The 15,775-nt window shown below is 38.4% G+C and overlaps 1 long non-coding RNA gene across 1 annotated transcript; it reads right to left on the bottom strand.

Annotated features, from left to right (window-relative positions):
- Window positions 1-314: 314 nt before the first annotated feature.
- Window positions 315-1,211, bottom strand: LOC107129471 (uncharacterized). The gene is made up of 2 exons (XR_001490056.3): window positions 1,046-1,211; window positions 315-705 (listed from the first exon to the last, which is right to left on the bottom strand). It is a non-coding gene; the product is annotated as an uncharacterized lncRNA (long non-coding RNA).
- Between the last annotated feature and the right edge of the window lie 14,564 nt (window positions 1,212-15,775).

The raw sequence follows: 15,775 nt of genomic DNA, 5'->3' as shown, positions 1-15,775 counted from the left end.
CCGCCGCCACCACCAGGTAACACTTGTGAAGATGAAATGAGATTACCCAAATGACTTCACTTTACACAGGGCTCTCTAAAGGTTGATCTTATTGATAGGATCCTACCTTATTGATAGGATTACTAAATCAATGGCCACTGAATTTCAAAGCAAATGGGAGAAAGAGCACAGTTATGGACTCTGCTAGGGCCTAAGCTCTGTTCATAACAACTTTTTCACCTAAATCTTGAAGTCCAAGTTAGGTAAAGAATAGGGTCAAGCAGCCCAGGAGAAGGAAGAACACACACAAAGGCACAAAGGTGAGAAACAGCATATTCTGTGCAGAATGCATTTAATTTTCTGATTTATTCAACAACCATTTATTGCGTACTTAATCCATGCTTCACACTGTCCTATTCAGTGGGGGCATAAAAGTGACCAACAAGAAATTTGCAAACTGAAGTGGATTGGACACAGCAAGGCTGTCTTCTCCTCTGGAGTGCCTGCAATGGTGGGTTGGTCAAGTTGAACTTCAAAGGAACCTTTAGGAGCAAACAAGGGGCAGGACCTTCCTGCGGTGAAGTTCTCATGCCTCAACTAATTCAGAGTCAAAGACAGGAAGTCAGGAAGAACGGGCTTAAAAGTCCAGTGTGATTAGCTTCACAAGAGAAAAGTACATGAGTAAGGGTCTCATATACATCCTCTTATTGGCATACTGCAAAGTCTCTGCAATATGAAACAGCATTATTATTATTATTGACTCTTCAAAGCAAATGTTAATAAATCGAGAAAAAAATTAAATACCTAGTATTAATCCCACAGAAACTATAAAATGCATTTAATATTAATATATTAAGATTTAAACACTTATTCAGATCTTCAGATGTGCAGTGACCCAGTTCATCCAAGTTTTAGTAGTTGCCAGAAACTCTTTATGGAAAAATACATAAATTCACAAACACATATACAGGATTATTGTGATCGTAACTCTTCCCAGATATGTTTTTTTCACTAAAAATTTTCCATGTTTCTAAGGAAGTATTTGTATGAATCAAGAGTAGTTTACCAAGCCAGCCCAGGGAGAACCAGGACCAATCATATAGAGACCCCTGGGCACTGAGGGTGTTCCATAAAGTGACTGGGAGTTGAGAGGGGAAGCTGGAGACTCAAAAACCAACTACAACACATAAGTTAGTGCAGTGATTTGCAAATATGGTCCTAGAACCAGCTATGTCATCATCACTGGGAACGTGATAGAAATGCAAATTGTCAGGCCAGGATACACATTGAGCCAGACCCCTTGAGGGTAGGATCCAATAATGTGTGCTTTAACAAACCCTCCAAGTGACTTGATGGTTGAGAACCACTAGATTAGTGGTCTCCACTCCTGGCTACTTACTGAATCTATTTAAGGACTATATTAGTTTTCTAGGGTGGCCATGACAAATACCATAGACTGGGAATCTTAAATGAAAATTATTTTCTCACAGTTCTTAAGAATAGGAGTCTGAGATTAAAGTGTTCACAGGGTGGGTTTCTTCTGAAGCCTCTCTGCTTGGTTTATAGAGAGCAGTCTTCTCACTGTCTTCACATGACATTTCTTCTATGTGTCTATCTCTGTGTCCTAATTTCCTCTTCTTAGAAGGACATCAGTCAGATTAGGGTCTACCCTAATAATATCATTCTAACTTAATTACCTCTTTAAATATGCTATCTCCAAATACAGTCACATTCTGAGGCACTGGGGGTTAGGGCTTCAATATATGAATTTTAGGGGTGTTATGAGATAACACCCTAAATAGCTCAGATCATAGCAAGAACGTTTCATTTAAAAATATCAGTATCACATGAGACCAACTGATTCTGAATTCTTAGGGGTGGGGCCCCGGCATAAGTATTTCTTAAAGGCTCTCTTGTGAGTCACATGTGTAGCAGGGCTGAGAATCAGGCTATAATGGGTAAAAGGCCAAACAGTTGGGCACATGGCAGAAGATGTAGCCATCAGTGGCCACATGCTGCCTGGTAAGGCAGGTAGACCCTACCAGGAATAGAGGGTGCTATGAGGTAGCAGGAACTCAACCATAAGAAGTCTGGCTTAGGGAAGCATATGCAGTCAAAAGCTCTAAAGCAAGAGTGAACAGACTGAGAATTCAGGTAATAGCATAGAGGTGTGTGAGATAGCCAGTTTATAAGACACCAACATCAGAACGAGTGTGAAAGATGAGAACTCAGCTGTAATCCACAGAGCTCATTTGACTCTGGTGGCACAGGTTTGTGACCAGGGTCTCCTGGCCAGGAAGTTGTTGCCAGGGCCAGAGGATATAGCTGCAGAAACCCAAGAGATGTCAGTGAAGGAATTCAGATAGCATCTGAGGCTTTTACAAGAGATCCTGCCTTTTAATATCTCAAATACACATATCTCTTTATAGTGTTTTATAAAAAAGGAAAACAAGACAAACAGCAATAACAAAACCACTGCCCTGAAGATAAAATGTATTTATGGTGTTAGGAGGCTGTGTGAAGAGCTATCCAATTCCTAGTGAGTTCCTGGACTTTATATTCTGTGGGAGATGAGGAGTCTCAAAGAGTGACTGATTAAACATCTAACCACTTTTGTCTTGTCAAAGCCAACAATCTCTGCTTTGTTATACTTCAGAGAGAGGAAGCCAGTTGTGTTCAAATTGTCATTATTAGCTTCATTTCCAACACCACAAAAATTAAAGGACTGTTGCAAAGAAACAAATGGAATCCAGGAAGAACACTCAATCTCTTTGAAACCTCTTCACTCCCATCCACCCACCTGGCCCAGAGATAGAGGAATTACAGGGAACCCAGCTGAGTAATAATGTTGTTGATTCCCTGCTAATCGGATTTTTCTTGAGTCCAGCAACAGTCAAGTGTTTACAAGACTTCTCTTTTCAAAACAACTCAAAAGACATTCCCAGCAGAGAAGCTAGGAACCAGCAAATCAATAATGTAGGAACTTCTACTAAGGATTTTCATCTGCCCAGCAAGGAGAATATTTATTTATAGAAAAACTGGCCACTCCAGTTTAGTGTGGTAATAACATGGTGCAGCTAGTTCAAAGAGTGACATGGTTGAACACAGCCTTGTATTATGCCCACAGTAAATGGTCTCCATGAGGAAAGGCCTATAATTTAGAGAGATTTGCCATGGATGGTAAAGCCCGGGTCATTGTAACAGATACTTTTTACCAACTCTATTTGTGGAGGGGGCATGCCAAAAGGAAGGAAAAAGGTTAGCTTCAGGAAACCTGGAAGGAGAAAGCAAGCCTCATTTGTTTTTACCTACATGAGAGCTATCTTACGCCCAACCTGAAGCCTTCCTTGATGGTTGGAGACAAATTTATTACAGAGGCACAGAATTTTTTACTTGCAATATATAAGTTTTGTTCCCTAAAGAATCATTTCTCCACTGTCCTGCTTATACATTATCTCTCTATACCTGCTCCTTGAATGCTGAGGAAAAACGACGTACTCTTCAATTGCATTTTTATATTAGCTGGTGTATCATTGGGTGGAAGTCAGTAAACACTGACTCAAAATGTCAAGCTCTTCTCCAGGGAATTCCCTGGGGCATGGCTCTTTTGGCCTTCTGTTGTTTATCCCATCAATCTTTGTCATTGCTACTGGAAAAGCAGGAGGTGCAGATTGTAGATGTGGCTGTTTCAAAGCCAGTCTCTGAAGATGCAAGTAACAATTTCTTAGACCTATTTTTTTAATCATCAGGTAAATAATCTGTCAGGAATTAGGAATTGTACATCTGAACTTATCTCTCTGTGTCTGTCTACCACTGTCATTTCTAGTTTTTATCAGCCAGCTGTGATGCAGTCCCAAAGATGATATTTGTAAAGTGGTATGCTGGTAAAGATTTAAAACTGGCTCTCTGGGGAAAATATGACTGATTCGTATTGTTTGACAATTTTCTTGGTGTAAATACTTCCACATGGCTCATTTCAAGCTATCAACATGAAGTTCTTGGAAGCAAAGTTGGGAAGAGATACATCATTATGTAGTATTTCCAGAACACAAATACAGTTGAAGGAAAAAAAAAACCCAGGAGTATATATAATAATAAAATGTAGTAAAATAAGTAGTAAGTGATAAGCTTTGAGTATTTTTGAGCTTGTTTTTAATTAAATTTACATAACTGTAAGTTTATATAATTTAGTTTTTTAAATGTTTGTGTTTATCATCCATCTTTACAAAATTCCCGAAAATCCAAGATTGCCTTACATGAGCCAATAGTAGCCAGTTTCAGCTCACCGCTGGTCCTCTGGAAGGTGAAGCCCAGATTTATGAATGAAAGGAGAACTCAGGCCCACAACATCAAGCATTACATACTGTGAAAACCTTGAGCCTGTGAGCAGAGAAGAGGCTGATCAATTGGCACTATGGACTTGAGGAATAAACACAAAACCACATTTTCAGATTCCAGCCTGTAGGGCAGAGGTCACCAATTAGTGGGCTGAAAAATATCTTTTGTTGAGGAGTTCTGATCCCACTGGGCCAGCTTGTGCATTTAGCACTGCAGAAATCAGCTAGATCTGAGAGGTAGCTGCCACCTTTGGGTAAGATTTGTGAACTCTATTTTACAGCTATCCAAACCTCTCAATCCATGGTGTGTTGCATTCATTTACATTGCCTCTGAAGGCAGGAGTGCTCCAAGTAAGCACTTAGCCAAGTACACCCATTCAAGAAGCCTCATGGCTTTAAGTGACATCTACATGCTGATGCATTCGTCCCCTGAACTGGAGACTCCTGTATCCAGCCACTGCCTACTCAGCATCTCTCCTTGAACATTTAACAGGCAGTTCAAACCTGACATGTTCAAAAGCGAACTGCCCCTGTCACTGTGTTCACCAACTCAGTAAACAGCTACTCCATCCTTCTAGTTTCCCGGCCAAGAGTCATGGCTTCATCTTTGACACCTCTTTCTCTGTCCCACATTTTATCTGGTGGCAAATTTTGTCATCTCTGCCTTCAAGATACATCCAGAAGCTGATCTTTTTATCACATCCAACACAACTTTCATAATCTCTCCCCTTCATTATTGCAATAGCATCTTAATCAGTCTCTGTTTCTGGCCTTGCCCACCTACTGCCCATTCTCACAACAGCTACAACTGAGCCTTTTACAACTTAATTCTAGTCATGTATTTTCTCTAGGGAAAGAATTCAAAGTCTCCCTATTTCACTTAGAGTAAAAGCCAGAGTCCTTATGCCTTTGCTTCTGCTGTTCCCTAAGAAATGTTCTTTCCCCAGATATTCTCATGGTCCCCTTTCCCATCTACTAAGCCTATTCTGAATGTCATCTCTTCACCTGTCTTCAGAATTGTAACCTCCAGCAAAATCCCCTTTGGCTTTCCTCTCCATTGCACTTATCACTAGCTGAAAGACTGTACATTTTACTTTTTTTCCTTCCTGGAAGAAGTTAAGCTTCCTGAGGGTAGAGATTTCTATTTTGTTCACTGCTGTATCCCCAGCACCTAGAAACAATGCCTAGCATGGTGGGTCTCAGCTATCAGTTGGAGCAATGGATACCCACCCATAGGAAATGAAGTTATTTCAAATACAATTAGGGAGGTGTGGTAGGATGGGAGAGGAGGTAGGGAGAAGGGAGTTAGAGGAGTCATAGGAAAATGCAACATTCCAATTGGACAACTCAGAATCTAGCCTCTTCAGGTTTCTTGCTGAGAGTCAGTGACGGGTGTGGAATTTTAGAAAATTCCAGCACTTCTGACGTGGAGTAGGGGCATATATAAAGGCAGGCTGTGTGCTTTCCCGAAAAGGACAATACTTTGAAGTGAGATAAACGTTGTTGCTGCTCCTGTCGTTATTTTCTTGGGTATATAATTTAATCCCTCTAAGCCTCTCCTGGTTCTCCTTTCATTGAATTCTTTCCCTTTTAGGCAGCTGGCTTCTGTGGCATCTTTTACTCCCTTGATCTCTTAAAGGCTGTGCCTAGCAGCCTTTCTACCACCCTCTTCTCTTCTGACTCTAGCCTGATAGAACCACACCTTTCACCTTCCTGATTTCACTCACGCCACTCCCTTAGCCTGAAGAAAACAGACAAATTCAGACAGAGACAACAGTGCAAATTCAAGTCTACCCTCTGTTCAGCTCAAATTGTCTTTGTGTTCCCATGATCCCATCTCACCCACCTCCCTCATAGCTGCAAGAGGTCATGGGACAAGTGCAAGCCTTAGAGGAAAAACCGAATTTATCACAGGACCATCATTTCACAGCCATGTTAACTTGAATCAGTCCCTTAAACCGTACAAGCTTCTGTTTCTCTAAGTGAAAAATGGGCAGGCAGCCAGGCATCCTGGCTCTAGCAATAGATTCCTTGGGTCATATCACAGCTCTGCTACTTTTAGCTGGGAGAAAGGGCCAATTAATGTCTCCAAGCCTTGAAGTCTTCCTTGATGAAAGTATGAATAATGAGACCCACTTCACAGGGTTGCTGTACAGGTTTGATGAGATGTAAAACCCTGATACACTGCCCTCAATTCAGGTCAGTTATTACAATTATTATTATGGGGCCACTGTAAATACCCATGTCCATGTCCTGGACAGCTCTGTTTGCCCCTCTCTATCCATGCCGCCCCAGCCTTCTTCCCGGAACTTGGGTCCTGTGAAGCTCAGTTGGAGGGCCTCCATCAAAGCTCCTTCATCCTTGGGCTTCTGTTTGGGCAAATGGAGGCACTAGCAGGAGATGTGCTCCTTCCCTGGGAAGCTCCATGGCTCCTGTCAAATGACTGTCTCCACAGGATGCTCTATGCACTGTATATACTGTCTGGGGACGAGTAACCACTCCTTCTTGGCAGTGACGTCCAGATCTGACTAGCTCTGGGATATTATATTATCTTGGTTTTGCTTCACTGTGGTGACTCCCCTATAAATAGTTTCTTTATTGAACTCTATGTGAGCGTGCTAACTGCTTCCTGACTAACACCCAGTTGATAGAGTGTACATTAGTTTGTGAAGTTACAACACACATCTTTCACCTATGTGCTTATTTGTCCCTACATCCCTAGCAACTGGCAGTGTCAAGCACTTGAGGAAAAAAAAAAAAAAAAAACACTGGGTTGGGCATGGTGGTTCACAGGCTCACACCTCTAATCTCAGCATTTTGGAAAGGTAGATCGCTTGAGTCCAGGGGCTTGAGACCAGCCTGGGCAACATGGTGAAATCTCGTCTACACAAAAAAAGAAAAAAAAAAAAAAAACAACGAAAATTAGTGGGCATGGTGGTGCACGTCTGTAGTCTCAGCTACTCAAGAAGCTGAGGTGGGAGGATATCTAGAGCCTAGGAAGCAGAGGTTGTAATGAGTTGAGATCACACCTTTACACTCCAGCCTGGGTTACCATGCAAAACACTGTCTCAAAAAAAAAAAAAAAATCACTGTTCAAGTTTTTAAAAAATATACTGCCGGCCGGGCATGGTGGCTTACACCTATAATCCCAGCACTTTGGGAGGCCGAGGCGGGCGGATCACAAGGTCAGAAGATCGAGACCACGGTGAAACCCCGTTTCTACTAAAAATACAAATCAGCCGGGCGAGGTGGCGGGCGCCTGTAGTCCCAGCTACTCGGGAGGCTGAGGCAGGAGAATGGCGTGAACCCGGAGGCGGAGCTTGCAGTGAGCTGAGATTGCGCCACTGCACTCCAGCCTGGGCTAAGGAGCCAGACTCCATCTCGGGGTGGGGGCGGGGGCGGGGGCGGGGGCGGGGGCGGGGGGCGGGAACAAAAAACACTGCCTTGAATGTGTCCTCCAAAACTCATGCTGAAATTTATTTGCCATTGTGACAGGATTAAGAGGTAGGATCTTTAAAAGGTCATACAGTCATAAAGACTCTGCCCTCATGAATGGATTAATCACAGGAATGGGTTTGTTATTATGAGGGTTCAGCCCCTATTCTCCGTGAGTCTCGCTTGCCGGCTGTTCTTCCTTTCACTTTGCACCATGGGATAGCCCTTGTCAGATGTCGGGCACCGTTACTATGGACTTTCCAGCCTCCAGAACAATTAGTCAAATAATATATTTTCTTTATAAACTGCCCAGTCTGTGGTATTCTGTTATAGCAGCAGAAATAGTCTAAAACAAAAAGAGACTTTTAATAGAATGACACTTTTCCCTTTTATGAGGCATTCTTTGCTAAGCCTTCTATAAAATGTATTAGCATTTCTTATCAGTATCAATGGACAAAATTGATTACCAGGTGCCAAGCACTTCTATCAGGTGTACATCTTAGACCCTGTGGAGAACTGGAACTGCTTCCATTGCTCCATAAGACTTTTCGTCTGCAACCTCCCTTCATCACTCTTTCTGTAAGCTCCCAGGTTAAAGTCTCTTTGCTATTTTTATTTGTTTGCTTGAAGCATAGTTTGTTTCCAGCTGTTAGCTGTAGTGCAGTAACCCTTTTAAAGTCCTATCATACTTCCTTCTAGAGATAATTGATGCTAATGAGGCATAAAATAATCCATTTGAATAACTGGTAGAGAAGTTTCAGTTTCAGTTCAGTTTCTTTTCATGGAAAATAAAACTTCACAACTTGATCATGTGTGAAAGCAAAGTCAACCATTTCAAAGAAAGAAACTGATTAAAAAGAAAACACACACACACACACACACACACACACACCCACCCCATAACTTGTTGACACTAAGGTATCTGAACACAGAAGGCATTTGGGCCAAGGCAGAGTAATTGAGATTTGTGCTTAATTTTCCCTTGGTCTTGCCCTAATGGGTTCATGAGGATTGTCTATAATGAACAAATAATAATTCTGTTAAATGAGTTTATTGGTTAATTCATAAAACGTATAGCAAGCTTCCTCTGCCACAGCATTTGGGTAAAGGAAAAGCAAATGAAAATCAAGAATAAACAAATGATGTGACACAAAAACAAGGTTTTGAAGTAGACCAGAAAAATCAACTAATTAGGGTTTTATTGATCTAGAAAAGAGGAAATCCCAGTTCTATTCTAGGCACATTCGCACACACCTAAGTATCAAAATGGAGATGAAAACCGTGTTTACATTAAAACTCAATGGATATGGGCCCTAATTCTCACATTCTTCTGTAGGTTATCACAAGCTTGCTCTGTAGACTTTATGTTGCAAAATAATGAATACTATACAAAAGGAGCAGTTACCTTCCTTATATTAGTCTGGATAAGAATGACAGTGCTGTAATATTAAATAACCCCAAAAATCCCAGTTTTAACTTCGTAAAATCTTATTTCTGCCTCTCATAGTGTATACTGCTAGTCCAGGTGAATGTCCAGGATAGGCTTTTTGATCTTGTTTTACTTCCATTTCAACATGTATTTTCAAGATGGCTGATCACTTCACCAGAGAAGACAGTGTACTGGAGGAGGTCTTCTACCAACAATTACATACGCCAGCCAGGAAGTACCACATGGTACCTAATGTCCAAAAAGGAATGTGGAGCCATTACTGTAACACGGAAGCACTATACAGCTTTAGTCATTTCTGTCACAATTCCCTCATCTCCAAAATCCAGGTCATAGCCAAGCCTCTTCTTGGCTTGTGTCTTTCTCTACCCTGGAAGATGCTAAATTTTTAACAGCAGAATATCATAGTAGGAGGAATAGTGGTTTGACTTCTGTTTGCACCAATTCCCAAGTGACCTTGGACATGTTATTTAACTACCCCAAGCCTAATTTTCCTCATTTGACAGATGAGGATAATAGCAGTTTCTATCTTATAGGCTTGTGGAATTAAAAGGAATAATACATGAAAAGTAGTTGGCATTGAAGAAGTATGCAGTAAATGCTCGGCCATCCCAAAAAATGCAGTCATGGACAGTTTCATGTGCTGTCCATCTCATATATTCTCTACCCACTGAGAAATGCCTGTGACAGAGGGAGATTAAGCAGCAATGCCTATGAGAGAGGGAGAACTCAACTCGAGGACAAGCAAGTGTCTGGATCTGAGGTCTGTGCGTGGAGGTTATGAAGCATCTGGGTCACTACAATTAGAATGGCTTCTGATCCCTGTAAACACTGCCCTGGAAAATGAACTTAGGTGAGTACTTTGCAACTCCCATGGAAATGAAGGTGATAGACAACAGGCACGCTACTTCTCTGGAACCATTTCAAATCTGGTTTAAGTTTACTTTGAAAAGTAAACAATGGTTTACAGCAGTCCTGTGAATAAAACCTACGTAATACTTTACCCAAAAGCACACTTGACCTTTTAAACTTACTTTCAGAAAGAGGTGAAGATGTCATTCTATTTCAATAGAACTACTGTATGAAATGTTTGATTTTACATAAAATCATTATAGGTATGATTTATCACTTTGCAACAGGATTCAGTATAGGATTTAAATAGCACACCTTTGAACTTTATCTTTATTAGTATATATATTCATTATATATTATTACATAATAATTATTATTTATTTGTCCGAACTTTATTATTTTTACTGTTTATATTTATGCATTTTTTATTTTCCCCACTCCCCTCCACCTTTCCTGGCCTCTGGTAACCACAAATCTACTCCCTATCTTCATGAGATCCATTCTGTTTTGCTCCCACATATGAGTGAGAATATGTGTGTTATGTCTTTCTGTCTTACTTCATTTAATGCAATGTCCTCCAGTTCCTTCCATGTTGCTACGACGACAGGATTTTATTCTTTTTAATGGATGAATAATATTCTATTGTGTATATATGCTACATTTTCTTTATCCATTCATTCATTAATAGGCACTTTGTCTGATTCCATATTTTGTCTACTGTAAATAGTCTTGCTAAATGTGAGAGTGCAGATATCTTTTCAGCATATTGATATCTTTTGGGTATATACCCACTGGTGGAACTGCTGGACTACATGGTACTTCTATTTTTAGTATTTTGAGAAACCTCCATATAGCTTTCCATAGTAGTTCTCCTAATTTACATGCCCACCAACAGTGTATGAGAATTCCCCTTTCTCCATATCCTCACCAGCATCCATTATTCTATGTTTTTTTGATAACTGCCATTTTAACTGGAGTGAGGTATCTCACTATGGTTTTGATTTCCATTTCTCTGATGATTAGTGATGTCAAACTATTTTTCATATACACATTGGCCATTTGTATGTCTTATTTTGAGAAATATGTGTTCAGATCTTTTGCCCAGTTTTTAATTGAATTTTTTTTTTTTTTTTTGGTTATGGAGTTGCTTGAGTTCCTTATACATTTCAGTTATTAATTTCTTGTCAGATAGAGAGTTTGTGAATATTTTCTGCCATTCTTTAGGTTGTCTCTTCACTTTGTTGATAAGTTCATTTGCTGTGCAGAAGCTTTTTAGTTTAATATGGTCCCATTTGTTCATTTTTGCTTTGATGGTCTGTCCTTTTACCCAAGTCTTACACAAGAAAAATATGTGCCCATTTCAAGGTCTGGACCATTTCCCCATTGTTCTCTTCTAGTAGTTTTATAATTTCAGGTCTTAGATTTAAGTCTTTAATCCATTTTGAGTTGACTTTTGTATATGGTGACAGATAGAATTCTAATTTCATACTTCTGCATATTGTTATCTTGTTTTCCCAGCACCATTTCTCAGACTGTCTTTTTTCTATTGTATGCTCTTGGTACCTTTGTCAAAAATGAGTTTAGCTTTAAATGTGTGGATTTATATCTGGGTTCTCTATTGTATGTGTCTGCTTTTATTCCAGTACCATTCTGATTTGATTATTATAGCTTTGTAGTATATTTTGAAGTTAGGTAGTGTGATGCCTCCAGCTTTGGCTATTTAGGGCTTGTGTAGTTCCATATAAATTTTAAAACTTCTTTTCAGTTTTGTGAAGAATGCCATTCGTATATTGATAGGGATTGCACTGAATATGTACATTGTTTTGGGAACAATTGTCATTTTAACAATATTAATTCTATCCATGAGCATGAAATATATTTCCTTTTTTTTTTTTTTTGGTGTCCTCTTCAATTTCTTTCATCAGTGTTTTATTGCCTTCCTTTGATAGAATTTTCACTTTGGTTAGATGGATTTCTAAGCATTTTATATTATTTGTAACTACTATAAATGAGATTGCTTTCTTGATTTCTTTTTCGGGTTGTTCAGATAGTTGACATATATAAATGCTACTGATTTTTGTACGTCAATTTTGTACCTGCAACTTTACTGAATTTGTTTACCAGTTTTAACAGTTTTTTGGTGGATTTTCTAGGTTTTTCTAAGTGTGAGACCGTGTCATTTGGAAACAAGCCTAATTTGACTTTTTCCTTTCCGATTTGACCTTTATTTCTTTCTCTTGCCTCATTACTCTGACCAGGAATTCCATATTATATTGAATAAAAGTGGTGTAAGTGGGCATTCTTGTCTTGTTCCAGATCTTAGAAGAAAAACTTTCAATGTTTCTCCCATTCAGTATGATGTTAGCTATGGGTTTGTCAAATACAGTCTTTATTATTTTGAAGTATGTTGCTTCTATACCCTATTTGTTGAAGGTTTGCATCATAAAGGAATGTTGAATTTTATTGTGTTTTTCAGCATCTATTGGAATGATCATACAATTTTTGTTCTTGGTTCTGTTAATGTGATGCATTATTTTCACTGATTTGCATATGTTAAACCACTCATGCGCATCCCTGGGATAAATCTCACTTGATCCTGATAAATGATCCCTTTAATTTATTGTAGAATTGAAATTGCTAGTATTTTGTTGAGGTTTTTTAATATATACATATTGATCAGTGACACTGTCTTGTAGTCTTTTTGCTGTTGTGTGCTTGTGTGATTTTGGTAACGGGAATGCTGCTCTCATAGAATAAGTTTGGAAGTATTCCCTCCTCTTTAATTTTTTGGAAGACTTTGAGTAGAACTTGTGCTAGTTTTTCTTTAAATGTTTGGTGGAGCTTCAATCTCATTACTCATTATTGCTTTGTTGAGGTTTTCTATTTTCATGGTTCAGTCTTGGAAGGTTATATGTGTCCAGGAATTTATCCACTTCTTCTAGGTTTTCCAATTTGTTCACATATAGTTGTTCATCATAGTCTCTAATGATTCTTTGTATTTCTGTGGTCTTCATTGTTATGTCTCCTTTTTTGTTTCTGATTTTATATATGAGTTTTTTTCCAATTTTCTTAGTCTAACTGAAAGATTGTCAATTTTGTTTATCTTTTCAAAAAGTCAACTTTTCATTTTGTTGATCTTCTGTATTATTTTTAGTCTCAATTTTATTCATTTCTGCTCTAATATTCATTATTTATTTCCTTCTACTAAATTTGCGTTTGGTTTATTCTTGCTTTTCTGTCTGCCTGTAAAGTTGTCAAACATGCCAACAAGTTTTCAAGAATGCAATATAAACTAAAAAGGGTTTCTTGAAGGCCAAATATACTCAACAGAAGACTTCACTTCTCTACTTTCTTTTGCAGCTTTCCAAAAGAATCATGGCAATATCCAAGTAAGCACATACACAGAGATTTAAATTACCATGATTTTCTCTTTCAGAGAAAGGGAATGTTCTTATTTCTAGAGTTGAAATATATTTTTCAAAGTGTCCAGCTTTCAACAAAAAATTGTGAGACAAAGAAACAAGAATATACAGCCCACATGCAAGGATGAAAGTAATAAATGAAAACTGTCTTTGAGGAAGCCCTAAATGTTGAATTTACTAGGCAGATACTTTAAATCAGTTATTTTAAATATGTTCAAAGAACTCAAGTAAATAGTATCTGAAGAACTAAAGTGTAAAAACAACATCTCACCAGACTATCAATAAAGAGATATAAATTATAAAAAAGAGTCAAACAGAAAGTCTGATGTTGAAAAGTATAATAACTGAAATGAAAAATTTAGTAGAGACATTCAACAGCAGATTTGAACTGGCAAAAGAGAATCTGTGAACTTGAAAACAGATCAATCAAATATATCCACTCTGAAGAGTAGAAAGAAAAAAGAATGAAAAAAAAAAAAAAAAGAAATCAGAGCCTTAGAAAATTGCAAGATACCAAGTCCAACATAAGTGTAATAAGAGTTTCAAAAGAAAAAGAAAGCAGAAGGGAAAAAAAGGAATATTTGAATAAATAATGACCAAAATTTTCCAAAATGTGTTTAAAAAACATTGATCTACACATTCAAGAAGTTGAATGAATCCAAGTAGACAAACAAGAAGATTCACACCAAAACTCATAATAAAACTGTTGAAAAAGACAAAGAGAAAATCTTGAAAGCCACAAGAGAAAAGCAGCTCATCACGTATATAAAAGGGATCCTCTAAATTAACAGTCAATTTTTGTTAGAAACCATGGTGCCAATCACATAGTCAGAGTGACAAAAGAAAAAAAAAAAAACAAAAAACTGTCAACTAAGCAAAACCACTTCTTAAAGAGGAAAGAGAAATTAAGACATTCTCCATATATAGAACCAGAGAATTTGTTGCTAGTTGGGCCCCAAAAGAATACTACCATGAACAAATATATGGTAACAGATTAAATAATCAAAACAAAATGAACACATTCTTAGAAAGACATAAACTACCAAAAGTGACTCAAGAAGAAATAAAATATCTGAATAGACATATAGCAAGAAAAGAGATTGAATTAGCAATTTAAAAATTCCCATAAAGAAAATTCCAGGACCAACTGGCTTCATTGGTGAATCAACCAAATGTTTAAAGAATTAACATCAGATCTTCACAAACTTATATAAAAAATAGAAAACACTTCAGACCTCATTTTATGAGGTTAGGATAATTCTGATACCAAAACTAGACAATAGTATATCTAACAAAAAAGTGCAAACGAATATCCCTTGTGAATATGGACACAAAAATCCTCAAAAACAAAACAAAACTAGCAAACTAAATCTGGCAACATATATCAAGAATTATACATCATGACCATTAAATGAGATTTATTTCAGTAATGAAATACTGGTTCAACATACAAAAATCAATGTAATACATGAGTAGTCTGACTCCCAAAATATTATGTGCAATTTTTCAGGTCTGACCACAGGACCAATTTCAAAAGCTTTACCTGGCAGGCCTCTTGGGGGAAAGCCACCTTCTCTACACAAGACATGGAGTACAGCTAGTGCACTGCAGGCTCCAACGAAAGTTGCAGTCAAAGACTCAGTTTCCCCTGGCTAGTCATGCATTTATGCATGTTTGCATTCCTAGCTCAGGATCCTCCCTTCAAAGGCGTCATTAGCAGGAGGCCCTTGACCAAGGTCTTTTCAGGTGCATCTACTAAGCCTGGGGAACCTTGAAGACACTTTTCTTCACTCTGACTTAGTATTAAGTACTTTCCCACTCCTTTTTGTCTCTTCCCCTTCCATCCCCTGGGTCAGGAAACAGCAGGAGCCTTTTTGGGAGGAATCCCTTAGCAATGAGCTAATCCCCATGTCTGCAATGATACATCTGACTCCTCTCAACACCATTCCATGGGGGAAAAATGGAACATTGAGAGAGCCAGCCCTTTTTCCTATTTAGCCTCTTGCTTATATTATCGCCATAAGTGATTAAAAGTTTGACTGTTACTTTCACTTTGGCTTGTTATTTTAATTGGCTACCTAGACCCTGGCAGCTCAGCTCTCTTAAGTTCAGTTCTTCTTTTTTATTATTATACTTTAAGTTCTAGGGTACATGTGCACAATGTGCAGGTTTGTTACATATGTATACATGTGCCATGTTGCTGTGCTGCTTGACACAGTAATGTATTACATAACCACTGTAATATAATAAAGGACAAAATCCACATGATCATCTCAATGGGCAATGGGCACAGAAAAGACATT

The sequence above is a fragment of the Macaca fascicularis genome, chromosome 4 (genome assembly GCF_037993035.2).
Source record: "Macaca fascicularis isolate 582-1 chromosome 4, T2T-MFA8v1.1".
In the NCBI taxonomy this organism is placed as follows: domain Eukaryota; kingdom Metazoa; phylum Chordata; class Mammalia; order Primates; family Cercopithecidae; genus Macaca; species Macaca fascicularis.
Note: the sequence above shows the minus strand (reverse complement) of the source record. Positions and strands in the feature narration are given on the sequence as shown.